Source organism: Glandiceps talaboti, chromosome 16 (genome assembly GCF_964340395.1).
Source record: "Glandiceps talaboti chromosome 16, keGlaTala1.1, whole genome shotgun sequence".
In the NCBI taxonomy this organism is placed as follows: Eukaryota; Metazoa; Hemichordata; class Enteropneusta; family Spengelidae; genus Glandiceps; species Glandiceps talaboti.
Window position 1 is genome coordinate 21,266,372 of NC_135564.1, and position 19,371 is coordinate 21,285,742.

Genomic DNA, 19,371 nt, shown 5'->3' on the forward strand with positions numbered 1-19,371 from the left:
TAATATGTCTTTTTGGTCAAAATTCTATCATTAGATTCAGATGTATTCTTGATGTGTTTATCTCATCACTTATATGCAAATTAGGGCTAAAAAGACTAAAACTAAGTCTATATTTACAAAGTCTGTAACAAGATGATCCAATCAGTAATATGCAAATTAGTGCCTAATAACGTGTCTTTTTGGTCAAGTCTATCATTAGATTAAGATGTATTCTTGATGTGTTTATCTCATCACTGATATGCAAATTAGGGCTAAAAAGACTCAAACTAAAAGAAAGTCTATAACAAGATGATCCAATCAGTAATATGCAAATTAGTGTCTAATAATGTGTCTTTTTGGTCAAAAGTCTATCATTAGATTAAGATGAACTCTTGATGTGTTTATCTCATCAGTGATATGCAAATTAGGGCTAAAAAGACTCAAACTAAAAGAAAGTCTATAACAAGATGATCCAATCAGTAATATGCAAATTAGTGCCTAATAATATGTCTTTTTGGTCAAAATTCTATCATTAGATTCAGATGTATTCTTGATGTGTTTATCTCATCACTTATATGCAAATTAGGGCTACAAAGACTAAAACTAAGTCTATATTTACAAAGTCTGTAACAAGATGATCCAATCAGTAATATGCAAATTAGTGCCTAATAACGTGTCTTTTTGGTCAAGTCTATCATTAGATTAAGATGTATTCTTGATGTGTTTATCTCATCACTGATATGCAAATTAGGGCTAAAAAGACTCAAACTAAAAGAAAGTCTATAACAAGATGATCCAATCAGTAATATGCAAATTAGTGCCTAATAATATGTCTTTTTGGTCAAAATTCTATCATTAGATTAAGATGTAATTTTGATGTGTTTATCTCATTAGTGATATGCAAATTAGGGCTACAAAGACTAAAACTAAGTCTATATTTACAAAAAGTCTATAACAAGATGATCTAATCAGTAATATGCAAATTAGTGTCTAATAATGTGTCTTTTTGGTCAAAAGTCTATCATTAGATTAAGATGTACTCTTGATGTGTTTATCTCATCAGTGATATGCAAATTAGGGCTAAAAAGACTCAAACTAAAAGAAAGTCTATAACAAGATGATCCAATCAGTAATATGCAAATTAGTGCCTAATAATATGTCTTTTTGGTCAAAATTCTATCATTAGATTCAGATGTATTCTTGATGTGTTTATCTCATCACTTATATGCAAATTAGGGCTAAAAAGACTAAAACTAAGTCTATATTTACAAAGTCTGTAACAAGATGATCCAATCAGTAATATGCAAATTAGTGCCTAATAACGTGTCTTTTTGGTCAAGTCTATCATTAGATTAAGATGTATTCTTGATGTGTTTATCTCATCAGTGATATGCAAATTAGGGCTAAAAAGACTCAAACTAAAAGAAAGTCTATAACAAGATGATCCAATCAGTAATATGCAAATTAGTGTCTAATAATGTGTCTTTTTGGTCAAAAGTCTATCATTAGATTAAGATGTACTCTTGATGTGTTTATCTCATCAGTGATATGCAAATTAGGGCTAAAAAGACTCAAACTAAAAGAAAGTCTATAACAAGATGATCCAATCAGTAATATGCAAATTAGTGCCTAATAATATGTCTTTTTGGTCAAAATTCTATCATTAGATTAAGATGTAATTTTGATGTGTTTATCTCATTAGTGATATGCAAATTAGGGCTACAAAGACTAAAACTAAGTCTATATTTACAAAAAGTCTATAACAAGATGATCTAATCAGTAATATGCAAATTAGTGTCTAATAATGTGTCTTTTTGGTCAAAAGTCTATCATTAGATTAAGATGTACTCTTGATGTGTTTATCTCATCAGTGATATGCAAATTAGGGCTAAAAAGACTCAAACTAAAAGAAAGTCTATAACAAGATGATCCAATCAGTAATATGCAAATTAGTGCCTAATAATATGTCTTTTTGGTCAAAATTCTATCATTAGATTAAGATGTAATTTTGATGTGTTTATCTCATTAGTGATATGCAAATTAGGGCTACAAAGACTAAAACTAAGTCTATATTTACAAAAAGTCTATAACAAGATGATCTAATCAGTAATATGCAAATTAGTGCCTAATAATGTGTCTTTTTGATCAAAAATCTATCATTAGATTAAGATGTATTCTGGATGTGTTTATCTCATCAGTGATATGCAAATTAGGGCTAAGAAGGCTAAAAATAAAAGAAAGTCTATAACAAGATGATCCAATCAGTAATATGCAAATTAGTGCCTAATAATATGTCTTTTTGGTCAAAATTCTATCATTAGATTCAGATGTATTCTTGATGTGTTTATCTCATCACTTATATGCAAGTTAGGGCTAAAAAGACTAAAACTAAAAGCCTATATTTACAAAAAGTCTATAACAAGATGATCCAATCAGTAATATGCAAATTAGTGTCTAATAATGTGTCTTTTTGGTCAAAAGTCTATCATTAGATTAAGATGTACTCTTGATGTGTTTATCTCATCAGTGATATGCAAATTAGGGCTAAAAAGACTCAAACTAAAAGAAAGTCTATAACAAGATGATCCAATCAGTAATATGCAAATTAGTGCCTAATAATATGTCTTTTTGGTCAAAATTCTATCATTAGATTAAGATGTAATTTTGATGTGTTTATCTCATTAGTGATATGCAAATTAGGGCTAAAAAGCCTCAAACTAAAAGTCTATATTTACAAAACATCTATAACAAGATGATCTCTTCAGTGATATGCAAATTAGGGGCTAATAATGTGGCTTTTTGGTCAAAAGTCTATCATTAGTTTAAGATGTATTCTTAATACTATGATCTCATCGATGATATGCAAATTAGGGCTAAAAAGCCTAAAACTAAAGGTCTTTATTTAAAAAAGTCTATAATAAGATGATCCAATCAGTAATATGCAAATTAGTGCCTAAAAATGTGTCTTTATGGTAAAAAATCTATCATTAGTTTAAGATGTATTCTTGATATGTTTATCTCATCAGTGATATGCAAATTAGGGCTATAAAGACTAAAACTATTACAATGGGCTCAGACTTCCAATATCTGATTTCTTTCAAAACTGACACAAAGGTGACATGTCATTCGGAAAATATGCCATATTTGTCATCAAAAATCAATATTTTCTGCATAATTAATCATAAAACAAGCTTTATTTTGAAACCTGGCCTTGAGCTCCCATGGACTATACGGGGAAGGTCTGCTGTAAAGTCTGTATGCATATGTCATAAGGTACATGTACATGTATGATATAGGGTATATACTTTTCTAGGCGAGAAGATTTTGGATAACCCTGCCCATCTAGACTGGTTGATTTTATTTTAATTGTAGTTCAAAATATTGATATATTTTTCAAAATAATTCTTACAATTGCTAAAAGTAAGATTTCATTTCTCAAAAAATTAATTATTTTTGATCAGTTTTTAGGTATTACATCATATGAACTACCGTCTGCATGTATTATAGACCTGTATAGTATGTATTTTGAGTGATACAGTTGGTATAAGAAAGAGTCAGACCATTTTTAGGGTGTGTAGTATGACAACAGTTTGGTTTTTGGGGGTTTCAACATAGCCTCCCTATGTCATTTCACAAAGAGTTGCCCACCTCATCCTGGGATATATGGTCATGTGAACAAAATTAATGAAAGTGGTTTATTTTGCCAATACTAGTTCAAAGAAGCACACTTTAGATAAATTTTCTTTGCCGGCCCTACTATTAAATTCTATTTTAATAACAATAATGATAACAATAATAATAATAACTTTAGGGTAATAATAATAACATATAATAAATAATCACTAATAAGTAATAAGTACTAATATAATAAATACTAATGTATGATAAATACTAATATATAATAAATACTAATATATAGTAAATAAGCACATAATTAGGCACCAATGACTGTTAATTTCTAATTCTCCTTTCATAATTAATTGCACTTAAAGTTGAAATAGTATTGGCATTATGGATTACTCTCATTAAACATGTTCATATGACAGGACAACTCTGTGTGAAATGATACTAGGAGGCTTTGCTAAGATTACCAAGCCCTTACTGTTGTCATACTACATACCCAAAAATGGAGACACTTTCTAATACCAACTTTATAGCACAAAATAGATACTCTACAGATCTATGATAGATACAGGCGGCAGTTTGTACGATGAAATAGCTAAAAACTGACCAAATTAATTGTCTTTTGGAAAATGAAATCTCACTTTTAAGAATTGTAATAATGTTTTGAAATTTATAGATTTATTCTAAGCTGCAACTGAAGCAAAATCTATCAGTCCAGCTGAGCAGGGTTTTCCAAAGTTTTCCAGCCCAGAAAAGTATACAAAAAAACACTGCTTTCCAGCAGACCTTTCCCACCTATGGGAGTTGTGCACCCCCCCCCCCCCCCCTCCCATATTACTTCTGCAAAAAAAATTTAATTCTCTGAGATAGGACAAAAATACACATTTTGATAACACATACAAATTCTACCCACTTTATGCAACTTTAGTCAGTTATTATTTCATAATCAATTTAATAGTATAAAAATGTTTTTGCTTGACTTATTCTCATTGGCTTTTCTAACCATTGGGGTCGATTTTTCAGGGAGAAACAGTAGAACAATAAAAAATCAATTAATTATACTGTATTTGCAAATTTATACACACAGTTCTTTCTTTATAGTGGTTTCCCAAACCTGGGCAAGTTTACCTTCGTCAAGATTTGATTTCTTCCTTTCACCCCATTTCATAAAAAAATATTGTCTACAAATTATAACCTTGAAAATTTAATATCAACCATATGGGAGCACTTTGGTAAATGTAATTTATATTCAATGTATTTTTTCATTATTTCATTAAATAAAACACAATATATTAACCAAACTGTATTAATACAATTTCCATGCAAGTTTATTTTCAGGAAGCCAGGCTCGACAAAGATGGACAAATGATGGAAAATGTGAGTCAAAAAACTGTCTTTTTAATATTTAATACATTGAAAGTTAGATTTAGAAACTTTATTTCTATTTGATTGTCATGTCTGCAATATAAAATAAATTTAGAAAATAATATAATTGCATTGTGAGTGAATACTTCAATTCTTATACTATTTCTTAAATTTCTTTCTTTTAGCCTGTGGTGATAAGAAGACCCAAGACTGATCGATGTATTTGATTATTACGATACTGATGTGTATTTTGCATTTATGTATATCTATTAAAATGTAATTTATGTATTGAAATGTATTTTTAAGTTATTTTATTAGTAGAACTTTTGGAGGAGTTTAGAAGAACAGAAAAACAGTTTCAGACATCAGCACCAAGTAAGTTTTTTGAGTTTTTTTTAGTTTGTATGGCTGCATGAATGATTGCTCTTTTAACTATCCCACCTCACCCCTTCCAACATACGTACATCAAATACACTATCATTTTTGCGTCTCCGGCACCAATTGTCATATCTGCGCCATCATCTACCTCGCGTTTCGGTCCGCAGTCTTCGCTGCACATGATCATATATTACATATTGACATACACAAACAGCACTCCTCGATTTTTGTTATCCCTTTCCGTACGTCTGGTTTCTTGTGGATTTTGGTTTTCTCTGACTAGGTGGGTCTCTAGGGTTGATTACTTTGTTTGGTTGGTTGGCGTTGGTTGGTTGGTTGGTCGGTTGGTCGGTTGGTTGGCAATGGTTCGTTGGTTAGTCCTTTGTAGGTTTTACATATTTTTCACTTGCTGTCTATGGCCTTAATCTCTCATACCAACACACATAAACCTCACAAACCTCCGCCGTGTCGCCGCCATCTCTATTACTGCCGTGTCGCCATCTTTATTTGCCATCACCGTTGTGCGTCATATTCATTACAACAATACAATAAAGTCCCCCATTCATTTTAACTTTCTGTATGTATGTTTGTATGGTTTAGAGTTATAATGGCACAAATCCATTACAACTCTTCATATTCGCAGTCAAGCATGTGCATGTATGTTAACCATCTCCCCCCAAAAAAAACAAAAAGTATGTGTCCTTGTATGGTGATTCAAATTGGCAACAAAGAATTGCTTGGCAGCGATGACACCCCTAGCATTGACTAGATAATATGGATTTTAGAGTAATCAATTTCCAATGCGGCCTAAATTCAACTGCATACAGAGCTCAGTAGAGCTATCAAACATTTAATCCTCTTTTTATCAGGGGGGTGGGTTGGTCAATTTCACTACAAACATTCAAATTAAACTCTCAAATCCAGGGGACCATATAGCCAGAATTACCATACGAGTATGACTACATTCTCAGTCTAAATAATTGTTGGCATAAAAATGCTACTAATGACTGAGTGAATTTAAGGTACTGTCGTGTTTAGTGTATCCATGGCTGTGTATTTCAAGACAATATCTATTATATGGTACGTCTACAGAATATCAAGTATACATCACTTACACCTAAAAGCTATGAATGGTAAGCGTCATCTAGAAGTTCTTTACTTATCTTTGCTGTTCATCTACAATTGATCTGTGCTGTCATGAACACAGATGAAAAGTGATGTAGCCTCAAATATTCATCTGAAAGTTGTTCATAAACTGATAAATTTTCATCAAGTCTTCATCAAAGACAGTCTTCAATATTTCAACTTACTAGCCAAGTCAAATTCAGAATTTTTTATGACAAATATGGCCAATATTTTGTCATCATTGCAAAGGTCACAAAACAAAGCAATGACAAGGTCTCAAAGCTCATTATAAATAAAATGGGTATTAAGTCATTTAATTTAGGTTTCTATGTATTAAGCTACCAGACTGAGCTTGTGCACAAAATGTGAAGTTTGACATTTGTGCCAGGCTTGATTGAAATTGGTCTATGCATCTCTGCTGTATACTGTGCACTATGATTAATGTTTGGCTATTTGACCTTGAAGATACAGGTCGAGGTCAAAGGTCGAGGTCTCAGAAAGACCATTATCAATAATATGGATATGGATAATATAACACTCAAAGTGGGTCACTATTACACACTTCAATAATAGCACTCGGTATTAAATAGCACTATTGCAAGAAATGTGGGAATTGAATACTAGCATCCATTATTAAACAGCACTATTGCAAGACATGTGGGAATTGAATACTAGCACTCGGTATTAAATAGCACTATTGCAAGAAATGTGGGAATTGAATACTAGCACTCGGTATTAAATAGCACTATTGCAAGACATGTGGGAATTGAATACCAGCACCTGGTATTAAATAGCACTATTGCAAGACATGTGGGAATTGAATAATAGCACCCGGTATTAAATAGCACTATTGCAAGAAATGTGCGAATTGAATACTAGCAACCGGTATTAAATAGCACTATTGCAAGAAATGTGGGAATTGAATACTAGCACCCGGTATTAAATAGCACTATTGCAAGAAATGTGGGAATTGAATACTAGCACCCGGTATTAAATAGCACTATTGCAAGAAATGTGGGAATTGAATAATAGCACCCGGTATTAAATAGCACTATTGCAAGACATGTGGGAATTGAATACCAGCACCTGGTATTAAATAGCACTATTGCAAGACATGTGGGAATTGAATAATAGCACCCGGTATTAAATAGCACTATTGCAAGAAATGTGCGAATTGAATACTAGCAACCGGTATTAAATAGCACTATTGCAAGAAATGTGGGAATTGAATACTAGCACCCGGTATTAAATAGCACTATTGCAAGAAATGTGGGAATTGAATACTAGCACCCGGTATTAAATAGCACTATTGCAAGAAATGTGGGAATTGAATAATAGCACCCGGTATTAAATAGCACTATTGCAAGAAATGTGGGAATTGAATACCAGCAACCGGTATTAAATAGCACTATTGCAAGACATGTGGGAATTGAATACTAGCACCAAGTATTAAATAGCACTATTGCAAGAAATGTGGGAATTGAATACTAGCAACCGGTATTAAATAGCACTATTGCAAGAAATGTGGGAATTGAATACTAGCACCCGGTATTAAATAGCACTATTGCAAGAAATGTGGGAATTGAATACTAGCACCCGGTATTAAATAGCACTATTGCAAGAAATGTGGGAATTGAATACTAGCAACCGGTATTAAATAGCACTATTGCAAGAAATGTGGGAATTGAATACTAGCACCCGGTATTAAATAGCACTATTGCAAGAAATGTGGGAATTGAATACTAGCAACCGGTATTAAATAGCACTATTGCAAGAAATGTGGGAATTGAATACTAGCACCCGGTATTAAATAGCACTATTGCAAGAAATGTGGGAATTGAATACTAGCAACCGGTATTAAATAGCACTATTGCAAGAAATGTGGGAATTGAATACTAGCAACCGTTCATGTTGTACTTAAAAATAGTGACCCCCCCTGCAATTCATCCACAAAACAATCCCCCCCCCTGACAAATATAAAAACACAATGTCCTGCCCATCTGTTGACAGGAAACACTCTTTTTGTTCACGCACACTGCATATATAGTTAATTTTACATGTTACATTTTCAGTAATTTTAATTTTTATACTATTTTTTATAACATTAGCATGGAACTATAACAAAACAATAGATGGTTACAAAGGCCAAAGAAAATGATTATCAAAATCTTGTGAAATTAAAATGCTTTTACTTTTCTGAATAAATGAGTGACTGTTGTTCTTATAACCCCCTCTCCAACCTACACATTTCAAATACTACCCGTATTTTCATCATCATCGCCATCAACTACCTCACGCCTCGGTCCTTTTTTGCCATCACTACGCATGACCACATATTACATATACACAAACGGTTCATCTTTTTTCTTTTTCTTCTCATTTTGGGTTGTCCTCAGGTTAGGTTAGGTCAGAGGGTCGGTAGTTTGGATTATTTTCACTTGCCTGGCTATGGACTTTCTCTCATACTTAACATCCACAGACACAAATTTCGCACTTTCACCACTGTCACCAATTTCACCACGTCTCCGTTTGCATTCATCATCTTCGCTGCGTCTTCATCTGCATTCACCATCCTTCCCGCGTCTCCACCTGCATTCGTCATGTTCGCCCTGTGTCATATTCAAGTTATTTTTACACCAACACCAACACAAACTATAGGTTTTCATGTTTGAGAGTTATAATGGCACCATACCCTCATAACTCCTCACTATTGGCTGTCAAGCATTGTGAGTGTGTGTATTAAACTTGCCCCCCCCAAAAAAAAAAAATAAATAAATAAATAAATAAATAAATAAATAAAAGTAATAAATAAAAATAAAGGAAAAACTGTGGCCTATTGTATATAAAAGGGTATGTATGGCAACTCAAAGGAAGCGACAAAGAATTGCTTGGCAGCAATGATACCCCTAGCATTGACTAGATAATATGGACGTTAGATTCAATATTTCATGCGCCACATTTCAACAGAGCTCAGTGAAGTTCTACCAACCCTGTACATCATATCATTGGGATTAGGAATGGACAATAAAAATATCAAGGATCTAACGTTCAGGGGACTTTTTTGCCCGACTTGCCATATCATAACGGTACTCGGTATATACCAGTTAATCTAGATGAATGAAATAAATGAAATAAAATATACCATAAGTTCTATAAATAGTCTATACATATAATGACCTACTGAAAGTACTATCGTCTGGCTTTTGTGGCTGTCATTCAAGGCAATTTCTATTACATCTACAAGATATCAAGTGTACATCACCTACATCTGACGGCTTAGAGTGTTAAGTGTCTTCTCTAGGGTACTTACTTTTTATTATTCGTCTACATTTGATCATGATGTGTGATGATGATGAACGTAAGTGTAGTCTGTAAGGTACGCCGTGATGGGGCGCCCTCACACTTCAGCCAACCCCTCCCACGCCGGTGAGGGCGGAACGTCAGGACGTATCTTACAGTCTAACGTAAGTGACACACAAAATTAATTATGTATGCGTAAGAGCAAATGACACACATCTTATGGCAAATGACAAGCGTATGGAAATAAATGACACACATAAGGCAAGTAATGCACGTATGACCACAGGGGCGTGTAATATTTCTTAGATTGTTGTTTTCCTGGTCTACAGACTAGATATAACAACCTTTTGACTATATATTCCTACCTGTAAGTAAGGAAAAAACATTTCCGCTACTTTAGAGATTGACACATTTGTAGCAGCAGGATTCGTACGATATTTTCCTAAGAAAACGGCGATCCAGGGCGGCAATCTAAGCAATAATACGTGCCCTGTGCTCGTGACTATAAATGACGCACACACAAGGCGAATGATGCACACATGACAATTAATAAATCTAAATGACACACATGACTACATGAGATGACTACATGCGATATGACTACATGAGGTGACTACATGCGATATGACTACATGAGGTGACTACATGCGATATGACTACATGAGATGACTACATGCGATATGACTACATGAGGTGACTACATGAGGTGACTACATGCGATATGACTACATGAGATGACTACATGCGATATGACTACATGAGATGACTACATGCGATATGACTACATGAGGTGACTACATGCGATATGACTACATGAGGTGACTACATGCGATGTGACTACATGAGATGACTACATGCGATATGACTACATGAGATGACTACATGCGATATGACTACATGAGGTGACTACATGCGATGTGACTACATGAGATGACTACATGCGATATGACTACATTAGATGACTACATGCAATACTGCGATGCGAGATGATGACATGATATGCGGCGATTTTGTAATGACGTTATGCCATTCGTAGATTATTCAATATGCATAAGGGGTAGACCATTCGATATCCTGGGGGGCTTGGAAGATTGGTGGAGAGTCATTATTTTTTTTCCCACCTGCTTGCCTGAGAATTATTTTTTTCTCCTTTTCCTATGCTGGCAACTTTTTTTTTCTTTGCTTCTTTGAGATATCCGTATTTTTTTTACGTCAATGTTGAACACCTACATTTGTTGCCACAATTTTCTGTTTGGTTTTGGCACACGGTAATAGAGAGAGTAAAAAGATGCTGTTCTATCACACACATATTATATTTAAAAAACTACATATTTCATACATGTTTGATTTTCAATTAAATAAGCATGCCATGGTATGGTGACACACTGAAAATACAAATCGGAAACTTGATTGGTGAGCTCAAACATTCAGATAGACCGGTCAGTTTCTCCAGATTGGTCGATGGGGGGGGGGTGTCAGTGTTTTTTTCCATTGGGCCGACAAAAAGTCACTGACCCCCCGCCCCCCCCCCTGAATAAAGTTTCATAGCATCTGACAGTAAGTTGTAGAAGGAAGAGCTTTTAGACTGGGATATGTCCACCTCTTGTGCGAGTGTCTGTGAATGGGGGGGGGGGGGTTCTAGCGGGTCTCCCCCTAGAAAACGGCCTGGATGATTTTTACTTCTAAAGGCAATGTTTAGGCTATTCACAGACACTTTCAGACAATAATTTACAAATTTTACAAGACAGCTCTAACATGTAAATAGCAACTCTGTGAGGTTGAAACATTTTTGAAATAAAGTTTCATAGCATCTTGACAGTAAGAGTTGGAGGAAAGAACTTTGATTTGAGACTGGAACATGTCTACCTCTTACGGGGGGTTCTCGGGGGTCCCCCTAGAAGCCCTCGAGGTTTTTTACTTCTCAAGCAATGTTTAGGCTATTCACAGACACTTTCAGACAATAATTTGCAAGCTTTACAAGACAGCTCTAACATGTAAAAAGCAACTACACATGGTTGAAACATTTTTGAAATAAAATTTCATAGCATCTTGACAGTAAGAGGTGGAGGGAAGAACTTTGATTTGAGGCTTGGACATGTCTACCTCTTATGGGGGGGGTCCTAGGGGATCTCCCCTAGAAGCTTTTTAAGGTTTTTTTTACCAATTTTGGTGAATCTTATTGTTGGTTTAACGAATGAGTGGCCTCTGGGGTGATGGAGTCCAAGGCCCCCCCCGCCAGATCTGCAGTTTTTTGTTTCTATTTAGGCGATTTTTAGGTTATTCATAGCCTCTGAGATATATATTGCCAAACATCGAAAAGCTAAAGTAAATATAACTTTTTACATAAGTTTTCCATGTTATAAAAGTGGGCCTGTAACATTGGTATAGGGTCATTGATATTGCATTTATAGTAAAGTTACTGATGTGTTAGAGCACTTTAGGAGGTCATACCTAGTGTACAATATAAACTTGAATTTGAGTTGTGGTGTCGATACATGTAGTGTCTGAAATAGGAAGTATATCATCCCTTTTGACAAATTCACATTACAATTCTGCCGATGCTAAAAGTAACACCTTTTAGCACCTTCTTACACCTGTACCCATATGGTGAATAACGCCACCAGCCTATGCTTTGGGGCTATGTGTAAATAAAACTTGTTTGTCTAAACTAAGCATCTTGCTGGAACTCGTTGACACCTCTCAATCCGATAATGGTCAGTAGTTGTACCTCACATCACAGACAAGAAACTGTGTTCCTTGTCTGTGCTCAGATGTTGTACCATGGCTCACAGTCCTGCTTGCAGACGGTGCACGCGTTTCGCTCAACACCGTCCTACGAAATGTAACCGTCCTATAGCGAGTGCGAAAACAAAATACTTTCGCACCAATAACAAAATAATTACATATAATTTTTTTTATAAAGCTATCAAATATTAGCAATCGGTCGAATATGTACTCATTTTACATCTTTTTGACGATAGTAGTCGCTGGTACGATCACAAAAGGTGTCGAAATCGGAACTTTTCCAGTTCCGACTGATTTCAAAGTCCCGCCTTACAAACTCCGCCACATTTGATCGGGCGTCCGCTTGGGCATAAATTTTACGATTGAACTTGTGATTTCGGGATTTCTGGTCCTCCGGACTGGGACTAGTACTTTTGTAGCCAAGGCGAGGTAAAATTACTAAATAGTCGATTTATTGCTGATATTTGAACACAGATGCGTTAAATCTTTAGTTACTACTATACTAGCATTTCAGGTAAGCCCGGGTTTCACAACTGTCTCTTTGTAGGCGACTTACTCCGTATGCAAGCAGGGCGACATGGACCCTCAGACCACTAGTGGTCAACCGGTCTGAGATGGATCATAGACCCTACGAAATGGATGTAGCCTAGTAGAAATGTCTGTATTTTTGAACAGTAAGGAATGTCTCTCATCAGATAGACTGTGTCCATGACTGTACAATGTTGTGTCAATCAAGGCCTCTTCGCAGGTTTGTGAAAATGATGCTGGGGACTAATCTCCGTTTCAAAAAGGGACGTTTTTCTAACTGAAAAAGGTGTTTGTTCTGAATGTTCGATAACTTGCATTTCCGTCATTTTCTCGTCTCTGTTAATTTTAGCGACGAAGGGATATGATATTCCATAGAACGCCTTTTGTTTTATCAATTACAAACAATAGCATGTGAAGGGCGATATAATGTTGCCTTGTCCGAGAAACGGGAAGTACACTAGCTGTTTTCACTTCACTGCTCACACTTACATTGAAGAGCTATGTAGTCAGTAATCTTGGCTAGTCTATTCTATTGTCAAACAGAATTTTCCCTCAAATTCAACATCACTGTCAGAATATATTCGAGAAAGGTTTACAACGTTTAAACTTTATTCATCCTGGATCCAATAGCAAGTGTACATTCTTTGATCACGGATTTGCGAGTGCAAAACATTATAAAACTTAAAAGCACGGGACTGCAATTTTGTGTTCCTTGTCTGTGTAACCTCAGATCACTGAAAATATTCATTAGTGGTCTGAGTCTGAGTTGGAACACATCTCCGTTTATAGTGCTAGTTGTGTGTATTCACTAAGCCGTTTCAATATAATAATCATATGGATGTTTTATTTTCAACATCACGCAAACCATTGGCCTCTTTTCATGGTAGCGATTAGTCTATCTGCTAGAGCTCGGATGTTCTTCCGATACAATACGACACACGACCGAACATCGCTATCGAGGATGGAACATCCAAGGCAAGCCCTCACTGCGAACTTCGTTCGCTTATAGTAATTAGTATCGAAAGAAAGCACGAACATCTAGCAGCAAGATTAGGTAGCGATTTGACAGACGCCAACAAAATCGAATTTTAGACTCTAATATTACTCTTCGCACGTACAGAGTACTTTTTATAGGATAATATCATAAAAAGTGAATCAGAGCAAGCATCTAACCTAGAGTCTAAAATCAGATTTTATCCGATAATGGATATTTGTGTAATGTCGCGTCTTCATGGGGTCAGGTGTAAAAAAGACGGGTCAAAGTTTGGAAATGTGCACTCAGAGAACTGCGACACAACTGCTGACAGAGAGTTCTCAAATCATATTTCAGAGCTAAGGTGGCTATTGTCCTGCGTGTTCATTATAAAGCGGCCAAGTTCGCGTCACAATTTGTAAAATAACGCTACGACATTATACTAAACAATAAAGAATAAATAAGCCTTTGAAGTTTCTGTGCTCCTACTATAAATACTTCCTATGAATCTGGCCACAGCTACTCATGTCCTAGTCTAGCTGCTAGACCTCAGGTGTTATTCCGAATTTACAATACGACAAGGATGGGCGTTCGCCGTCACAGCGAACTTCGTCGGGAGAAGCCCGAACGTCTAGCAGCAAGACAACCTCTTTCTATAGTGGTCTGAGCGCACCACGCATACAATGAAAAGATGGAAAAGAAGATTATGCAAATACCCGACACTTCTTTATTTCTGTTGATATAGATGATGAGGCCAATTAACACATTTCTAACAGCTTAGCATATTAACTAACCTCGGATTTTCGAGGTTGGGAAGTTCTCAATTGGTCATACTTTAGCATCGGAGAGGGATACTGAAGAGACTAGAACAATTTAGATTAAGTTCTTTTATAAACTATCCAATAGTATGAAGGTTACCATTACAAAACCTTCAAGTTCACTTTTGCCCCAAAGTGTAAGATAAGTGAAGCACTGATTGTGAAACAGCCAAACACTTACATGGCATGTTCTGTAACTAGTGTTGTAGCTAGGTAATACATGTATTAGTATATTTTTTATGTATAGTTATTTTTGAACCCTTACATGAAGTAATATTTAAACCATTTATGAAAGAAACAGAGACAAGAACAAATATTATATGTACCACAGGCTAACGAAACTGACTGGTCCCTGACATGTGTTTGAAACTGTTTGTCATGATTTGACAAGTGTCCTGGTTGGAGAGGTACGAGCAATTTGAACAGTATACTCGAACCTGTGCATCATTTCCCTGCCAAGACATTTTTTTTCTAGCAGCAGTGGTCCATCTTTTTTTTCCATAACCCTCTCATATCCGGATTTTTTTTCAAGCAAATCCATTTGGCATCTTTTTTCCCCCAAAATCTTCCAAGCCCTCCCCCCCCCCCAGGATATCAAATGGTCCACCTCTTACCACGTGCAACATGCTGAGGAGTACTCCCTAGCCTGTTTCATATTAATACTCGTATTATGCGTATTGAATAATCTACGAATGGCATAACGTCATTACAAAATCGCCGCATATCATGTCATCATCGCAGTATTGCATATAGTCATCTCATGTAGTCATGTCGCATGTAGTCATCTCATGTAGTCATATCGCATGTAGTCATCTCATGTAGTCATATCGCATGTAGTCATCTCATGTAGTCACATCGCATGTAGTCACCTCATGTAGTCATATCGCATGTAGTCATCTCATGTAGTCATATCGCATGTAGTCATCTCATGTAGTCACATCGCATGTAGTCATATCGCATGTAGTCACCTCATGTAGTCATATCGCATATAGTCATCTCATATAGTCATATCGCATAGAGTCATTGCAGTATTGCATATAGTCATTGTAGTATTGCATATAGTCATTGCAGTATTGCATATAGTCATTGCAGTATTGCATATAGTCATTGCAGTATTGTATTTTCGAATATTGGCAGGCATTCTACGCCATAGATGGTGTGTATACAAACCGCTGATTCGAATGCGGAACAAATTTTAATACATGAAGTCGTGATCGTCTGGCACAGGCACTTGTTACCCGAGATATCTATCAGAATGTTTCTATCAAAATACAAGAAAATAATGAAAATATCGATAATATTGACGTATTTGACCAGCTATATATATATATATATATATATATATGAAAAGGGTAAAATTACACTTGTTTCTGTGATCGCGCAAGTTAGTCTAATATTTCGCTGTGACTGAACTTGCGCGATCACAGAAACAAGCTTAAGTGCAATTTTACTCTTTTCATATATAGTTGGCTAAATACGATATTATCAACATTTTATTGTGTTCTGATAGAAACGTTCTGATACATATCTCGGGACTTACATGATTGTAAGTGCAATTTTACTCCTTTCATATATAGTTGGCTAAATACGATATTATCAACATTTTATTGTGTTCTGATAGAAACGTTCTGATACATATCTCGGGAAACAAGTGCCTGTGTCGTCGGGTGGTGAATAAAACAATATAATTTATCTGTAAATTTAAAAAGCAGGAAAAGTATGAAAATACCTTCTTATAGAATTCAAATGCTTTGGAATCCGTGACATCAAGTGGCCAAGTGATATACCGATTTGATTTGTTAAGTTCAAAATCAATTTTTGCCAAAATTATCAATTTTGTGTGTTGGATCCGGAGATGACATTCGTTCATTAAAGATTCGCCATATTTTTCAAATATGGGCAACAAATATTTTAACTAAAAAAATCGCTAACTTTAAAATCAAAACCAATAGAGGTACACAAACTGGCAATCCAATTTTTCATTTAAAATCACAATTTGGTTAGTACGATTCGTACAACCTAATGTGACTTGTGTAAATGCAGAAAATCACGTGTTTTTGTATAGTGATGGGTACAAAAAACGTATCTAGGTATACCCCCACGAGTATCTGTTTATTTGCTGGTTTATTTAATTATTTTATTTGTCCCTATACTTGTCGTTCGTTTGCTTGTTCATTTGTCATTTATTTGATAGTTTGTTTTGTTTTGTTTTGTTTTGTTTTGTTTTGTTTTGTTTTGTTTTGTTTTGTTTTGTTTGTCACGGTTCCTGGGTGCCCTGTGGATAAAGATTATATCCAGACCCACGTAAATGATGGGAAATTTATCAGTGCTCAAATTTCAAAATGCTAACCATGGCCACCAGGTCTTTCATATTAAAGTGAAAAGCTCTTTACCAATGACATTGAGAAGCTATCAAAAGGGGGCGTGGCGTTAACAACACAATCGCCACTTTAACTCAATACAAAATTTAAACGTCCATATTATTATAATTTTAACCAATCACATATCTCCTTCAAAATCATATGATCGCGATAGATTATTCCCTAGTTTAGGCTGGGGGCGCTGTGGAGAAATAAAAAAAAATTACAGCCCCATCGCACTCTTATAAAGAGTTTTCGAAGCCCCCCCCCCCCCTTCCGACTGCACATATTCTAATGTGCAATTATACAGTACCCCCCCCCCCCCCACTTCAGAGATTTACATTATGGTACATTACATTACACACTGTAAGTGGCAATCAACTTCAGCGTACATACATAAACATGCGGAGAAAATAGTCTCACATTGGGATAACCTGTACTTGGAAATACTTAGCTAGAGTTTTCTCCTTCAATCTTAATTCTGGGCAGAAACAGCATCTCCCATGATAGCTAGTGGGTAGGGTGTGGGAGGGGGTGTCACCCTCCCACGCTAAGAACATTTTTGAAAATAAGGACTTGAAGCAGGCCATTTAGTGGCATAAATTTCAAACCATACACATTATCGGAAGCCATAGAGTACTTGAAAATTGTCTTCAATACCCAAATTTTACTCTCAATACATTATTATACAACTGTATGCCTATATTACCTCCATCTTAACTTATACTGAGAATCCCGACATGTTGGCAGACACACACATTCGCTTGGCTATTGACTACAGCGTCATAGTTAAGTCACGGTATGGTAGGTAACTGCCCGGGAGTGGGAGGGGGGGGGGTACCCGACTGGCCAGGTCTGATAGGGGTTTGCGGCCAAAGCTGCTCCAGACCCCATTTTAGACCCATTTTGACCAAAATATAATCACTGTGACCTATATGAAAACGTCACCAGCGAATTAGCTGGAGGAATTCCGAGGGAAAATCAAAGAAATTTCGAACTAGTCAATAATTTATTATGTGATTCCTTCCAAGACCCCCATTTTAAACAAAATCGAAAATAATGTAAAGTGGACCCCATTTTAGACTCCTTATCTCTATTTTTTACACAGCCCCCCCCCCCCCCAATGCTCATAACCTTATCAGTTACATCTTTTAATGTGCAGATGGGAAAGTAAGTTGACGAGACTGACAATGCTGAGAATCATGAAAGCCACGTCTACATTGCGTTGAGTGGCAAGAGGCTCATACGTCTATTGACCAATTTACTATTTACAATACGTTTCTAACGCACTTTCATTCGTAATCCGTAATTGGTAGCACCATATGACAGATCACATAGCGAGGAATAAATCGCCACTAAAAGAAGGGCTGAGAGGGTTTTATCGTTTCGAAAATTGAATGGTCTTGTGTACATTCATATCCGATTTTTGAAAAAATCGCAATTGGGTGAAATTTATCCAGATATTATAAGACACGTAATGACATATGGAGATTTTACTTAAATGTCTATATTCTATTTGGGATTTTCAATAGGTATATCACTTGGCCACTTAATGTAACGGATTCTTTGGGCTTTCGCAACTTAATTATCTCCATCATTGGTTTTTGATCCACGGCCGGGATCAACCAAAATTGAATCATTTATGGTGAGCAGTACTATCGGGAATGAAATATACACTGAGCTAGCTTGAGTCAAATTTAGGATCCTGACTACAATCTCCATAACCAATCAAGTTATGTCAAATTAGATAATCTCAAGTTCAAACAATCTTTACTACCAATCCTTTCTCTTCATAATTGACCAATCATATGAAGGTCAATACCAAATTCGCGCCAATATGTATGGAATGTAGTAAAACCTATATAAACCCTTATTTCTGTGTGATCTGTAGGAGTTTTGTTAGATATCAATAAAGTACGAGTAGCTGTTCTTATAGTACTTGGTTGTGTGTGGACATCATTCCTTTCTAGAACCTGTTTCTAAACAATCGACTTATCCCACAAGTACATTCAGGAAACTATGTTCAGATGAATGTAAAATAAGATGGTATCGTAAAAGAGGGTGTGATTTATGACGAGAATTTTCATCGACGTCGATCAACACAACAAGAAAGGTTTACAATATAACATTATTTATATCCTCATTGGTCAATAGACTCTTTGCAATATTCATTCAT